Source organism: Stigmatopora argus, chromosome 22 (assembly GCF_051989625.1).
Source record: "Stigmatopora argus isolate UIUO_Sarg chromosome 22, RoL_Sarg_1.0, whole genome shotgun sequence".
NCBI lineage: Eukaryota > Metazoa > Chordata > Actinopteri > Syngnathiformes > Syngnathidae > Stigmatopora > Stigmatopora argus.
In genome coordinates this window covers 358,551-372,500 of record NC_135408.1, presented here as the reverse complement: position 1 = coordinate 372,500, position 13,950 = coordinate 358,551, and positions in this window count along the sequence as shown.

Sequence of the window (13,950 nt, the reverse complement as noted above, 5' to 3'; positions counted from 1 at the left end):
CCATCTACAGGAGGAAGCTGGAGAACCAACTCCAGAGAGGCAACACCAAAGAGGTCTGGAGGAGCTTGAGGACCATTTCGGGCCATGGAGGCAACAGCGAGAGAGACCCGGAGTCCGGCGGCAGGGAGTGGGCCAATGAACTGAATCAGTTCTTTAACAGATTCAGTCCTGCCCCCACTCCCCTGACCCCCCAGACCAGAAGCAACGCTCACCCCTCATTCTCCTCCTCCTCTTCCTCCCCCTCTTCCACCGGTCTCTGCATTACTGTCGATCAGGTGATAAAACAGCTAAAGAAGATCGAGGCAAGGAAGGCTACCGGTCCAGACGGCCTCAGCTCCAGACTATTGAGAGAGTGTGCGGATCAGCTTGGTAAAGTGATTCTGCATATTTTCAACCTCAGCCTCAGTCTGCAGAAGGTCCCCACCTTGTGGAAAACTTCCTGTGTGGTCCCAGTTCCTAAGACTGCATACCCCAGGGAGCCAAACCACTTCAGGCCGGTAGCATTAACCTCTCACCTGATCAAGACATTGGAGAGAATCATCCTCAATCACCTCAGCCCCCTGATGAATGCAGAGCTGGACCCTCTGCAGTTCGCCTATCGTCCAGGCATTGGTGTGGAAGATGCTACCACCTACCTGATGCACAGGTCTCTTTCACACCTGGAGATCATGGGAAGCACGCTGAGAATGATGTTTTTTGACCTCTCCAGTGCGTTCAACACCATTCAGCCGGTCCTACTGAGAGGGAAACTGGAAGAGGCTGGAGTAAGGAACCACCTAGCCGCATGGATCATCGACTTCCTCACTGACAGACCACAATATGTGAGACTCCAGGACTGTATGTCTGATGTGGTAGCTTGCAGCACGGGGGCCCCACAAGGCACAGTGCTCTCCCCACTCCTCTTCTCCCTCTACACAACGGATTTCAAACATAATACAGACACCTGCCACCTCCAGAAGTTCTCTGACGACACCGCTATTATTGGACGAGTGACGGACGGGAACGACCTGGAGTACAGGGGAGTCATCACAGCCTTTGTTGACTGGTGTAGGCAAAACCACCTCTACATCAACACCAGTAAGACAAAGGAAATGGTCATCGATTTTCGGAGGAATCCTCAACAGACCACTCAGGTGAACATCCAGGGTACAGACATTGAAATCGTGGAGAATTTTAAGTACCTGGGTGTTCACCTCAACAACAAACTAGACTGGTCCACAAACATAGATGCCCTGTACAAAAGGGGCCAGAGCCGCCTCTACCTACTGAGGAGTCTACGGTCATTTGGAGTGTGCAGGACACTGCTGAAGACTTTCTACAACACTGTGGTGGCATCTACAGTGTTTTATGCAGTGCTATGTTGAGGATGCGGGAGCACGGAGAGGGACAGGAACAGGCTGAATAAGCTGGTCAGGAGGGCCAGCTCGGTTCTGGGCTGTCCTCTGGACTCTGTGGAGGAAGTGGGAGAGTGGAGAATGCTGACCAGGATGATGTCCATCATGGACAACACCTCCCACCCCCTGCATGAGTCTGTGGAGTCCCTCCGAAGCTCCTTTAGCAATAGACTGCGGCACCCTCATTGCAGGAAGGAGCGCTTCCGCAGATCCTTCCTCCCATCAGCTGTCAGGCTCTTTAACAAAAAAATGGCTGAGTGTTGAGACCTACCGTATGCATGCATGTATATTTATGTGTATGTATGTATATATGTGCTAAGCAACACGCTTATTTATTTATATATTTATTCATGTATTTATTTATTAACTTACTTTTACCTATCTATTTATGTCTAAAATGCCTTTCCTATTCCTGCATCCTCACCCTCTTGCTACTGTGACAACAAATTTCCCAAATACGGGATGAATAAAGTTATCCAATCCAATACACATATACACATACACATATACCAGTGGCGGGCCGCCAGGGCCTTCAAGGCCTTCTCTGCTGGCCTAAGAAATATCTGAATCATATTATATTTTGTCCATCAATACTTATTATTCCAAATGGTCTGTTAGCTTCCTTTCATTGCTTTCCCCCCTTGTTGCACTGCTTCCAGATGTGTGTTTTCATATTGAAGCATTTAACCAATCACATTTCAGCCATTATTTGTTGCCAGATCAGATCTGCCTCAAAGCCTTCACAATCAGTTTTGCGGGGTCTGCTGCATTAAAAAGACTGTTGCTTTTAACCAATCAGATTTCGAGTTGGCAACCCCACAATGATTTTTCATAGGCGTTAGCATTTTGCTGGCTGGGATACGTCATTGCTTTTGTTACACCCTGCATTTAATCTTGAAAAACAGGGAGAAATAATCAGAGCAGTGATCCATTGTTGTTTCTTCAATCCAACTTTTACTGTAATAATCAACACAAAAACCCATAACATACAATTACACCTATATATATATATATATATATATATATAATATATATATATATATATATTATATATATATATATAATATATATATATATATATATATATATATATATATATATATATATATATATATATATATATATATATTATATATATATATATATATATATATATATTATATATATATATATATATATATATATATATAAATGCACAATCACACTCGTTCAACACACGGTCATAACTTGATATATCTTTTCTTTTTACAACTTTGAGTAGTCCTACTATTCCACAGGGCAAACAATGCAATATCAATAATATAACATCCTTTCTATGACCGTTATAGACACTGTCCACGATAATGGTGGCCGAAGGTAGCATGCTAAATGCTATTCCATGTGCGTGACCCGAGACTCGCACATTCACGCCCGTAATTCAAAGGTAAATAAACATTAATAAACATTATCTATTTTCTCACACGCTAAACAGTGTATATTACAAACCCCAAACTCAACCAGCCTTTACAACAAACAGCATACCTTGAAACACAGGGAGAAATAATCAGAACAGTGATCCATTGTTGTTTCTTCAATCCAACTTTTACTGTAATGATTCAACACATCTCCCGTGCCTCAAGCTATTTGCTAAGACATCAATAATCGAATACCGATATTCTTTAACATGTCCCACACTTGCCATGTGGATCAAAGGATCAACAATCGAACACCGATAAACACATCCAATCCAAACTTGTTGTACCTTCTTTACATGCGATCGTTAATAAATCAAACACTCTAGCATGTCACACTTTCACCAACTATAATTGGCTAGTAGGCGGGCCAAAGCCATAGTGAGGCAGACTCCACCCACAATGCCGGAAATATGACAGGACAGGCTCGACTTTCATCATTAGCTTCGATGGCGATAGAAAAGAAGGAATAAAGAAAGGAGGATGGATATTGTGTACAGTTAAAAAGAATTTTTGGTGAGTATAATATGGCTATATTCCTAAATAATATTTCAATTTTGGGCCTGGTTGTGATGTCTAAAAAGCTCCAGTATTTGTATCTAATCAATAAATGCTGTTTTCGGCTGGATTTTACCCCATTTTCGGGCAATGTTTGCCCGTACGCCATTGGCGTTCATCGCTGTCTTTCCCCGGAAAAATCGCCCCCCTGGCCTGGTTTTAATGTCTGAAAAGCTCCAGTATTTGTATTTAATCATGAACTGCTGCTAGGAAGTGGATTTTACCCCATTTTTGTGCATTGATTTATTGATTATTTTTTATGCGACGTCCCGGTTCAAAATCGAGAAGTGCATCAGGAGGAGCCCCAATAGCCAAATGACTGCATTTAGTGATGTTGAGCTGCAAGTCCCAAAGGTTCGACCATCTCCACACGTGTTGAAGGCACCTACGCAGGTCCTCGAAGTCACTCCGGGGAGCAACGAGCTTCACATCATCAGCAAAGAGGAGAACCCGCTGGGAGATGTGCTCTGGCAGGTCGTTGACAAACACCACAAACAACAGTGGTCCAAGAACGGAGCCTTGGGGGACACCGCTGGGGGCGTTGTGAGTCTCTGAGAGTATGCCGTTGACTTGAACTTGAAAGGTGCGGCCAGCCAAAAACGCACCAATCCACCTCACGACCGCTGGGTGAATTGCATAAGCTTCCAGCTTGCGGAGTAGCAAGCGATGGTTGACCGAATCGAACGCCTTGGCGAAGTCCAGGAAAACCAGGTCGGCAATTTGTCGATCGTCCATTAATTGACTGACCCATTCCTCCATCATCAGCAAGTTGGTGAGGCAGGATCTCTTGGACACGAAGCCATGTTGACTATCGGAGATCACCGCTGTGTTCTGGAGATGGGCCATCATGGACGTTTTGATGATAGATTCGAACATCTTGCAGACCACTGAAGTGAGGGAGACCGGTCGGTAATTCAACGGGTCTTCTCGGTCTCCTTTCTTGTAGATAGGGCAGATGACGGCTCGCCTCCAGTCTTCGGGGATGTCACCTGATTGCAAGGACAGTGTGAAGAGATGAGCGAGGGGAAGTGCTATGGTCGGAGCGAGTGCCTGGAGGACCCTCGGGTGAATACCGTCAGGACTATGGCTTTTAGTGGCGTCCAGACACATCAAGGCTCGGTAGACTTCAGGAGGTGTAATGGCAACTGCAGGCATTGGGGGAACATCCCGAGCAAATGGAGGTGCTGGTCGCCCATCATCGACTTTGTAAATGTCTGCGTACACCCGAGCAAAAAGAGAACTTTGCCCCTCTGCATCCGTGACACCGACCCCATCAGCATCCTTGAGTTTAACCACTTGATTGTGTAGACGTTTGTTGGCTTGAACATGGGCAAAGAAGCGTTTGGGGTTTGCACGAGATGACTGCGCTAACCTCAGTTCATAATTGCTCCGCTCTTGCCTTTCAGTGAACACTGCTCTATTTCGTTGCTGCTTGTAAACCTCATACGCTGCCGCCGTGCCTCGTTCCTGGAATTCGCGCCAAGCAACATCTCTGAGAGTCCGTTCCCGCTTCACTTTTTGCGTCGCCCAGGGTTTGTGCTTCTGGTGCCGTGGCATCGACAATGGTACTGAACGCTCCGTCACCCGGAGTATGGATTGTTTCAACGATGTCCACAGCTCGCCGACTGAAGTGATGTCCATGAAGGAAGCCCAGTCAACAGCCTCGGAAGCCTCCGCCAGTGCGTAATGATTCAGGGCAGAAAACCTTCTCTTCGGAAGCATCTCACTCTGTAAGGCCGGAATTGTTGCGTGCCAGTTGAACTTAAGTACCAGTTTACCTTATAAATAAATTATTATCCTTATACTGCAAATTCTTACGCAGGTGTTTTGGTTTCGATCTAATAGGAGCAGTTGGTTTTTGACCTTGATGGTGTTATTCGGTTAGCTTATGCAATAGTTTTGAATCAGATTACATTAAATGTTTTGAGTATGTCGCGACTAAATGGAGAGAACAGTATGCCGCTCGTCAGAATCCTCTTGAACGAAGGCGAGTTATGAGTGATTTCTCCTTGCAAGTTGTAAAAGCAATGGAAGGAAGCTAACAGACCATTTGGAATAATAAGTATTGATGGACAAAATATAATATGATTCAGATATTTCTTAGGCCAGCAGAGGAGGCCTTGAAGGCCCTGACGGCCCGCCACTGGTTTCTACCAGGCTTAGGCATTCTGGCCATGGTTTTCCTGTGTCTTCCATGGTTTTTCTTATTCTGAGTTTTACTGTTCCATTGGTTCTTTCAATGAGTCCAGCACTTTGGGGGTGGTAGACGCAATGATATTTCAGGTTGATTCCAAGATGTTGTCCCATAGTTTGGATCACGTTGTTCACGAAGTGAGCACCATTATCACTCCAAATGACTCGTGGTATTCCATGGCTTGGAATGATCCTTTTGCATATGGCTTTTGCGACTGCCATGGCATCAACTTTCTTGGATGGGCATATCTCAACCCACTTGGTAAGTGTGTCAATAATCACGCCATATCCGGTGTGTTTTTTTCCGTCCGGGGTTTTTGATGATGATACATCCACATAGACAGTGTGTCTGGTGGGCAGTGGGTTGTCCATTAGGTCAGGCCTTGGTTTGTAATTCTCTTCGGTTCTTAGTTGACAAGTGTGTGGATCTCCATCTTCCTCGGTGGGCAACAGTGTGGCTGGTTTCAGGGTATTACATCTTTGAACTGTGAGGTGTGGTTGTGAGAGCAATGTCGTGGTGAGGGACAGGTGTCGAGCTGGAGATAGAAATGCGATTTTGGTCTGGGTTAACAACATGTCAACTGCGTGACTGACCCGTAGGGTCAGTGGATGGAAGAGTATGAGTTCAGCGGAACTTTGGACGGCCATGGCTGCCGCACATATGGCTTGCATGCATGGTGGGAGGGCTTGTACTACAGCGTCTAGTCGTTTTGAATAGAAGGTGACGGGGCGTAGTTTAGCACCATGTTGTTGGAGAAGGGCAGACGTCATGAATCCTGACTTGCAGTCAACTGTTTGAACAAAAGGCTTGGTGTAGTCTGGCAGGCCCATGACGGATGAGTCTAGTATGGCTTGTTTAATGGTGTTGAAAGCTTCTTCAGCAGCTGGAGTCCATTCTACAGGATCTGACAGGTTGAGGTCTTTGTCACTCATGAGGTCCAATAGTGGCTGGGTGATTTGTGCGAAGTGAAGGATCCATCCTTGACAGTAGTTGGCTAACCCGAGGAACGCCATGACTTGCTTCTTGGTCTTGGGTCTGGGGGCATCTCTGACAGCCTTCTTCCTGTTGTCTGTTAGCCTTCGACCTTTTTGTGACAAGAGATGTCCCAGAAATGTTACTTCAATCTGGCAAAATTGAAGCTTAGATAACGAGGCCTTGTTCCCCGTCTTTTCCAGGTGTTGGAACACTCTGATGGACTGTTTTCGGTTTTCTTCTGCTGTTGGGCTTGCAATTAGGATGTCGTCCACATAAATGAGGACTTGTGTGGACTCTGGATGTGGATGATAACTCATGCATCTCTGGATCTCTGTGGAGAATATGGTTGGGCTGTCGCAGATTCCTTGTGGCAATCTGGTGTGGGTGAACTTTCTGTTGCCAAAGGTGAAGCCGAACCATCCTTGTGCTGTGGCATCCAGTGGGATTGAGAAAAACTGATTACTTAGATCAATGACGGTGAAGTATTTCTGTGTCGGTTTCAGTTCGTTCAGCAGCGTGTAGGGGTCTGGGACGTTGGGAGCACGGGACTTCACTGCTCTGTTGACATGGCGTAAATCTTGGACCATCATCCATCCTCCCCCTGGTTTCTTTACGGGGAAGATTGGCGTGTTGGATTCTGCACGATCACCTTCAATGGTTATGCGTGCGTCAAGTATCTCCTGGATGACTGGGCGAATGCCTTCTTTTTGATCTGGCTTGAGCAGGTACCCGAGGGCGGGCAGAGGTTGTGGCTTCGATGGTGACTGGTTTTTCTGTGTTCATCTGTCCGACATCAGTTTTGGACTTGGACCATAGATTAGCTGGTACCGTGGGGATATCTGTCTCACTGTAGAGTAGGTCCACGGGTTAGTCTAGTCATGCATACTTGTGTGTGGAGGGGATGGTGTCGATGACCCAGCCCAAGCTCCTTCTAGTCACTTGTCCAAATTCAGGGATCTCACACCACTGATCCCCTTCATCGCTGTCTTGCCACTTGGATTCTTTTGATTGCAGCACAAAGTCGGTCAAGGGTCCAAGATCCTTCCATTCCATGGTGAACAACTTGTTCAGTGGGACATGAGAGCGATGTCCCGTTGAGGTCAGGTTACTGAAGCCGGCGGGAGGGTCACGGTGGCAAAACAGACTACTTGGTCGGTTGCATATACGTGGTTAATTATGATTCGTTGAGTGGGCAACTGTGAGAATTGCTTTAACCACTTGTCGTCCGGTCTCCGGTCTCCCATGAACTTCAGGGTGGCATGTAACGGCCATGTTTGTTGTTCCTGTCCTGGTGCTGCCGGGCAGATATCTATAGCCTGTTCTTTCAGACTTTCAGCTACCTTGGCAGAATCTTTCCTGACAATGTCAAGAGAGTAGAAGGTGTTGGATGTGGTGGTGTGGAAGATGTTTCGGGTCTTTAATTTCCTGGGTTGGAGGCCATATTGGGTGGCCACTAGGCTTAGCCTAAGATGGACCATGATATCTCGTCCCAGTAGGTTGATCGGACATTCGGAGCATAGGACAATGGGGGCAGTGACTTTGATTCCGTCCTCATCTTCTAGGACGATGGCTTGGGAGTAGAATCTTCTCTGTGCGACGCCGGCTACTCCTATAACCTGGAGGGACAGGGTGCTGGGCTTGACTCCTGGAACCATCTGACAGGATGGTCCGATCGGCCCCTGAATCCACCAGGAACCAAACTGGTGTGCGATGAAGTTGTACTCGGGGTTTGTTGTCCAAGGATTGGGAGTCCGCGGAATAGACTGACAGGTCCATAACTGGGAAGGGGAGGGGTTCCTTGTTACCTAGGTTAATTTCTTCTTCCCCCTTGCTTCCCTCGTCCTCCCATCGCCTCATGGATGGTTCGAGGGAGTCCTCTTGGACGGACTTCTGGCGTCACTGTGGTTTGTCGTATCGGGGTTCCCTGTCCTCCCATTGTCTCTGTGGTCTTGAGTGCCAGAGTCCGAACCGTCTTTCTGGGTGAGACTCGAGACAGTCTCGGGCCCAGTGTCCTTTCTGGTGACAGTTGTAGCATCGTCTTTCAATTCGGTCACAGGTTTGCTGGTAATTGTTGCGGGGTCCTGGGGCATTTCTCGGGGGTCTGTATCCTCTGGCTGCAAACATGGTGGTGGCTTGAAGCGCCTCGGTTATCATTTGTGCGCCGACTGTCACCTGGGCTCTTTTCTTCTTGGAGTGAATGTTCTTGTCTGCGTGGTTTGCCCATTGGAGTAGGTCAGCGCATGAGAGAGTCTTGTAGGTGACAAAGTGCTTTCTGATGAATCCAGAAATGGGAACTTGGAGTCCTTCGATAAACCATTGTTTCAACTGGACTCGGAATGGGCCATTTTCATCGCCGTCATCCATCATGCGGCTGTTGGACTTGACACAGCTTTCTAATCTGGCATAGTAATCATTTGTGGTCTCACCCTCTTTCTGCGTACATGTCCTTATTTTTTGGTATTCGGGGGTCTCTGGAACATTGCCACTGCTCTTCCTAGTAGCTTTTCTATTTCTCTGGTTAGGGCTTGGGAGTCGTAGGCTAATACGTTTCCCCCTGCATCATGTCCTGTGAATTGCTCTCTGACTCTGCCCAATCTATGTTTCAGAGAGTTCTTTAAGGCTTTCTCCACTTCTGCTCCATTCAGTTGATAGGATGCCACTAACTCACGGAAGTTTCTGGCCCATTGTTCCGCATTTTCTTCCACATCTCCTAGTCCCTTGCATGCTTCCAGGCATTCGGCCTCGGTCCAGGGTCGGTAGACCAATAGGGTCGGTGGTTGTTGTTTTCCCCCACCTTGGATTCGCCACAGCCATCATTGGGTAGGCTTCGAGATTTCCTTTTTCTGTCACCATCATTTGTATTGGGGACTGTAGAGTTCCTCTTCCATTCCAATAGTCTCCGGAGTTTTGAGGTCGGTAGGAGTTGCCGGATCTGGTGTGGGTCGGTGACGAATTGCTGTCGTCAGCGCGCGGGGCGGAGGTATCATATTCGGGGGGCGTTCCAGTTCTATGAGGGAGGGGTAGATGGGACCAGTGGGTGGCGCCGCTGGAGGAAGAGGGTTGGGCAATCTTTCTGCAGCTTGAGCATTTCCCGGTTGTGTCGGTCTCCGATGAACGTTGGTTTCCTCATCAGGGCTGATTTTCATGGTGGCGATGAGACCTTGTTTTTGCTCGTTCTTCTTTTTCTTCTTTTCTCCGATGTCGTGTAGACGTTTCACACACTGTTCTTTCCATATTTTCAACACCAACAACTGTTTCTCAACTTCCTCACTTTTCTTTCCCTTTCTCTCCCTTTCCTTCAACAATTCCCTTTCTAAGTTCATCAAACCTTCCATATCCTTCAAATTGGGCCAGAAACCATGTTTCTTCTCCCATCTTGGCAGATACAGGTCACTCCCCATTGAATGCATTTGCATATATTTCACATCCGGTAACTCCGATTTTCATTTTGCAGTCCGGCAACAAACCCACCCCTTTTGTCGCTTTCTGACCCATATTAATCACTTACTTAATAGTTTAAACAACAATTCTATTCTAAATTACCCGAAATTGATCTCAATACTTCGTCATTCACCCAATATCTCTGAATACACCAAGACCACAAGTCCCTGACTTTGTCTTAGCAGAGTCCCTGACTCTATTAACACACCAAGACTATAAGTCCCTGACTTATTCTTAGCGTAGTCCCGGACTCTATTCTTGTTCTACCTACGTTGGTCCCAAACCACAAACTATAATGTTCTACGTACGTTGGTCCCAGACCACAAACTATTATGTTCTACGTAAGTTGGTCCCAGACCACAAACTGTTACTACTACCGCAGTGATAATACTCATTCAAATTATCACACTTCCTCGGAGACAGAAATCAAAGGGTGAACTCACAATCTTTCTCGTTCCGAACCTGCCCTAGTTCGGGGGACCCGTCACCAGATCACCGGAGCGGCGAGGGAACGTCCGTCGGGTTGACCCTTTCAATGGAGGATGCTGTCGTCGTGCTCCGTCGTCGCTCCGGCAATTGTTGGCTTGTTGGGTCTCGGGTATCGGCACCAAAGTATGATAGATCTGAAAATACAATTTCAGGAACAGGTTAAGAAAGAGTGAGATCAATTTAAAGGAAATAGGTTTATTACCGGACTGCAAGATGGAGAGAGAGCTCTAACAGCTGTGAACCGCTCACAGTCTGTTGTCCTTGCAACTCTCTCCGAATGAACAGTGGGTCAGTCTTTATATAGGAAAACAGGGTAATATTTCTAAGACAGCGATGTAGGACAAAGTTTATGTAAACAAAACTTTAGGCTGATATGGTTAGACATTTGCAGGGCTAAGTTGTATGTAAACACTATGTTTTTATAGCTCACACAAACTGCTGCAGCCTATCCTACATTGCGCAATGCGATCAAACAATTGCAAACCGAGTTTGCCACATCGCACAATACAAGCAAACAATTGCAAACTGAGTTTGCCACATCGCACAATACAAGCAAACAAATGCAAGGCCAGCTAGTTAGCCTATCTTACATTCCACGATCTTAACAAACAATTGTAAAGCCAGTTTGGCCAGTCTATCTTACCTTTTACGATCTTAACAAACAATTGTAAAACCAGTTTGGCCACATGGCGCGACATGAAGAAACAATTATTAAGCCAACTGGCCAGTCTATCCCACAGATACATTTGGCTACAAAAAAGTAAATGCTTTGCTCCTGATAACATTTGGTCCTTTTGCCGGGAAAGAGCACCTTGTGGAGAAGCACTACCAATTTTGTCATACGCAGCTGGGTATGATGACAATCAGGCTTTTGTCGAGTTAATGATGATGACAAAGCCTATGTCCGATTATTATTATTAGATAGTCTAAACAAAGAGGATCCAGAACGCCTTGCAGTGCCTCAATTTTGATCTGGGAACTGCACCAGCGTCCACCAAAGACTCTACAAGACGTCTAGACCTTCATTTGTGTTGACTATTGACGTCTCACTTCTATTTGCACCCCTCCCTTGAGAGTTGACACGTCCATTGTAACTAGGGTCCTTGAATTTAAAAAACAACAGGAGGAGTGTGAGGGCAGAACGCAGTTGAGACTTGGCACCAACGGTTCAGTTCGTTCTCCTTGCAAATGAAAAATCGAGAAGACTCCTTTCCTCTATTTGTGCGTGCATTTTGGGAATGCCTACTGGTGAACCTATCAGGGTGGTTTTGTGTGTGTTTTTCGGTGAATATGTGAAAGAAAAGAAGTAAGAAGGGAAAAAGGGAGGGTGTTCTTGGGCAAATGCCAGTGGAGGTCCACGGTCCTGGGCAGTGAGCACAGGGCCCACTACAAGACAGCAGTCCCCCATCAAGTCTGTTCCTGACTCTTTGGGTAGAAACAACCTTACCAGTGGCCCTCTGAAGGTCATTCTGTAGGGCACCAGCAGTGCTCAGCCTGTTCCACCTTGCAGAAAGGAGCACGTATCGATCCTGCTGATGGGTTGAGGACCTTCCACGACCCTGTCTAGCTCTCCGAGAATATCCACCAGTGTCCTGACGTTTCGATGTTCTAGAGATTGTGCTGGGAGACACATTAAGTCTTCTTGCTGCAGTAGGTGTGGTTGTTCCATCCTGGAGAAGTTAGACAACCTTTGCAACTTCTGTAGGGTTAAAGAATTGCCTCAGTTGATGTACAGTTAGGTGTTTTTCCGGCTTGGCATTGCTGCCTATCGCACCTCCTCTGGTGCCCACGGGTCAGCTGCAGGGTCATCAATGAACCACTATTGATGTTTCACTCCTTTAATCCTGGAACATCTCCTGGTGGCGGAGCAGTGACAAGGAAGTCTCCCAAAACGCCCGCCCCCACCCCCGCAGTTGATAGCTGTTGTCTCCTGCCGCCGTTGTTGGGGTTAGCTGTTGTTACCCCAGTTCCCGTCCTTCCTCCTAAGCCAGGGCCAAAAGCTGCCTTCTCTGCCAGCTGTTTTATGGCCTTCCTGAGGTTGCATCAGTCACTCCTGCGTCCCTCAGGAGGCGTGTTGTTGACAGCCCGATGTAGCCTCGCCAGTCAACCTCAACTGGGTAGATGTTGCACTTCCAGCCAATTTCCTGGCACTCACCTGCCACCTCCAAGTATTTGGTCTTGCACTCAAAAGCGCCCTCAATCCCCTCCTCTGATTGTACTGTTAGTTCTATGAGCTGCACTGCTCTTACCTTGTAGGACCATACCACAATGTCTGGGCGAGTGATGTAGTGATGATCTCCATGGGGAATTGGAGCTGCCTGTTGAGGTCAACTCTAATGTCCCACTCCTGGCCATGGGAAAAGGGCCTTAGTATCTATAGTGCAGTCTTGCAGCCTGACAAGATGTCCTGGAGGCTAGCATTGGAAAGTGTGCAGCAAACCTCATCCCCGAACCATTGGAGGAGGTTACAAGCACAGGGAAGCGTGTCGTAGGTTGCACAAGTGAGGAAGCTGATCCTTGCCTGTGGGATCTTCCACAGGTCGGACCAACTGATGTTTCGGTTGACAACTCCCTCCTAGGTTGTCCAGCTTCCTTGCCTCCCTGCGATACGGCCTTCATCTTGTAATGCTCTTCCCCCATCCTTGTCTACTCCACCACCACATCTCCTTCCTCTCTTTATGGTTAGCTCTGGACCAGAATCTTTTCCCCATCCTAGCCCTGCTCTTCTTGCCTGGACTCTGCCCATGATCTCCTGATGCTGCTGCAGTCTATTGATGGCTTGGTCAACTTCAGCCTGGGCGTTCCACCTCCGGCAGTGGGGAACCCTGATGTTGGGTCAAATAAACATTGTTTTTGTCATGAATCGCCTCGGGTGTGCGGCGTGGTCGGCCCCAAAGATGCAGGAAGTTGACGGAAAAAGGAGTTCTGGTCCACAAGACTGGAAGTTTTAATAATACTAAGAGAAAAGCCATACAAACTTAGGACTTAGTAAAAATCAATAAAGAAACAAACCTAACGTGGATAGAACGTACGCTCACTGACAGGGAGACAACATGCCCAAACACAAGCAATACTCCGACGTCACCAAACATTCTCCTTATATACCTTCCAGGGCTAATCAAATGAACACGAAACAGCTGGCTAAGAGTGGAGGTGAAAACCCGCACACATACACACACATCTCCACCAGAACGTGAGTTTTCAGGGTGCGGCTTATACGTGCGGGTGGCTTATATGCGAGGAAATACGGTACCTCAAAGGCTGCCACAAAGAGGATTGGAGATATGGTGCAACCCATTGCAATTCCCACTTCTAGCTGCTGCAACCCGGTCGTAAATTTCTGGAGGGCAAAGCTCATCTGTAGGTCACTGAAGTACAGTACTACCAGCTTCTTGATGCAGGGAGGCATATGGAAGTACTCCAAGGCGTAACTGATCAGCAGGAGTGG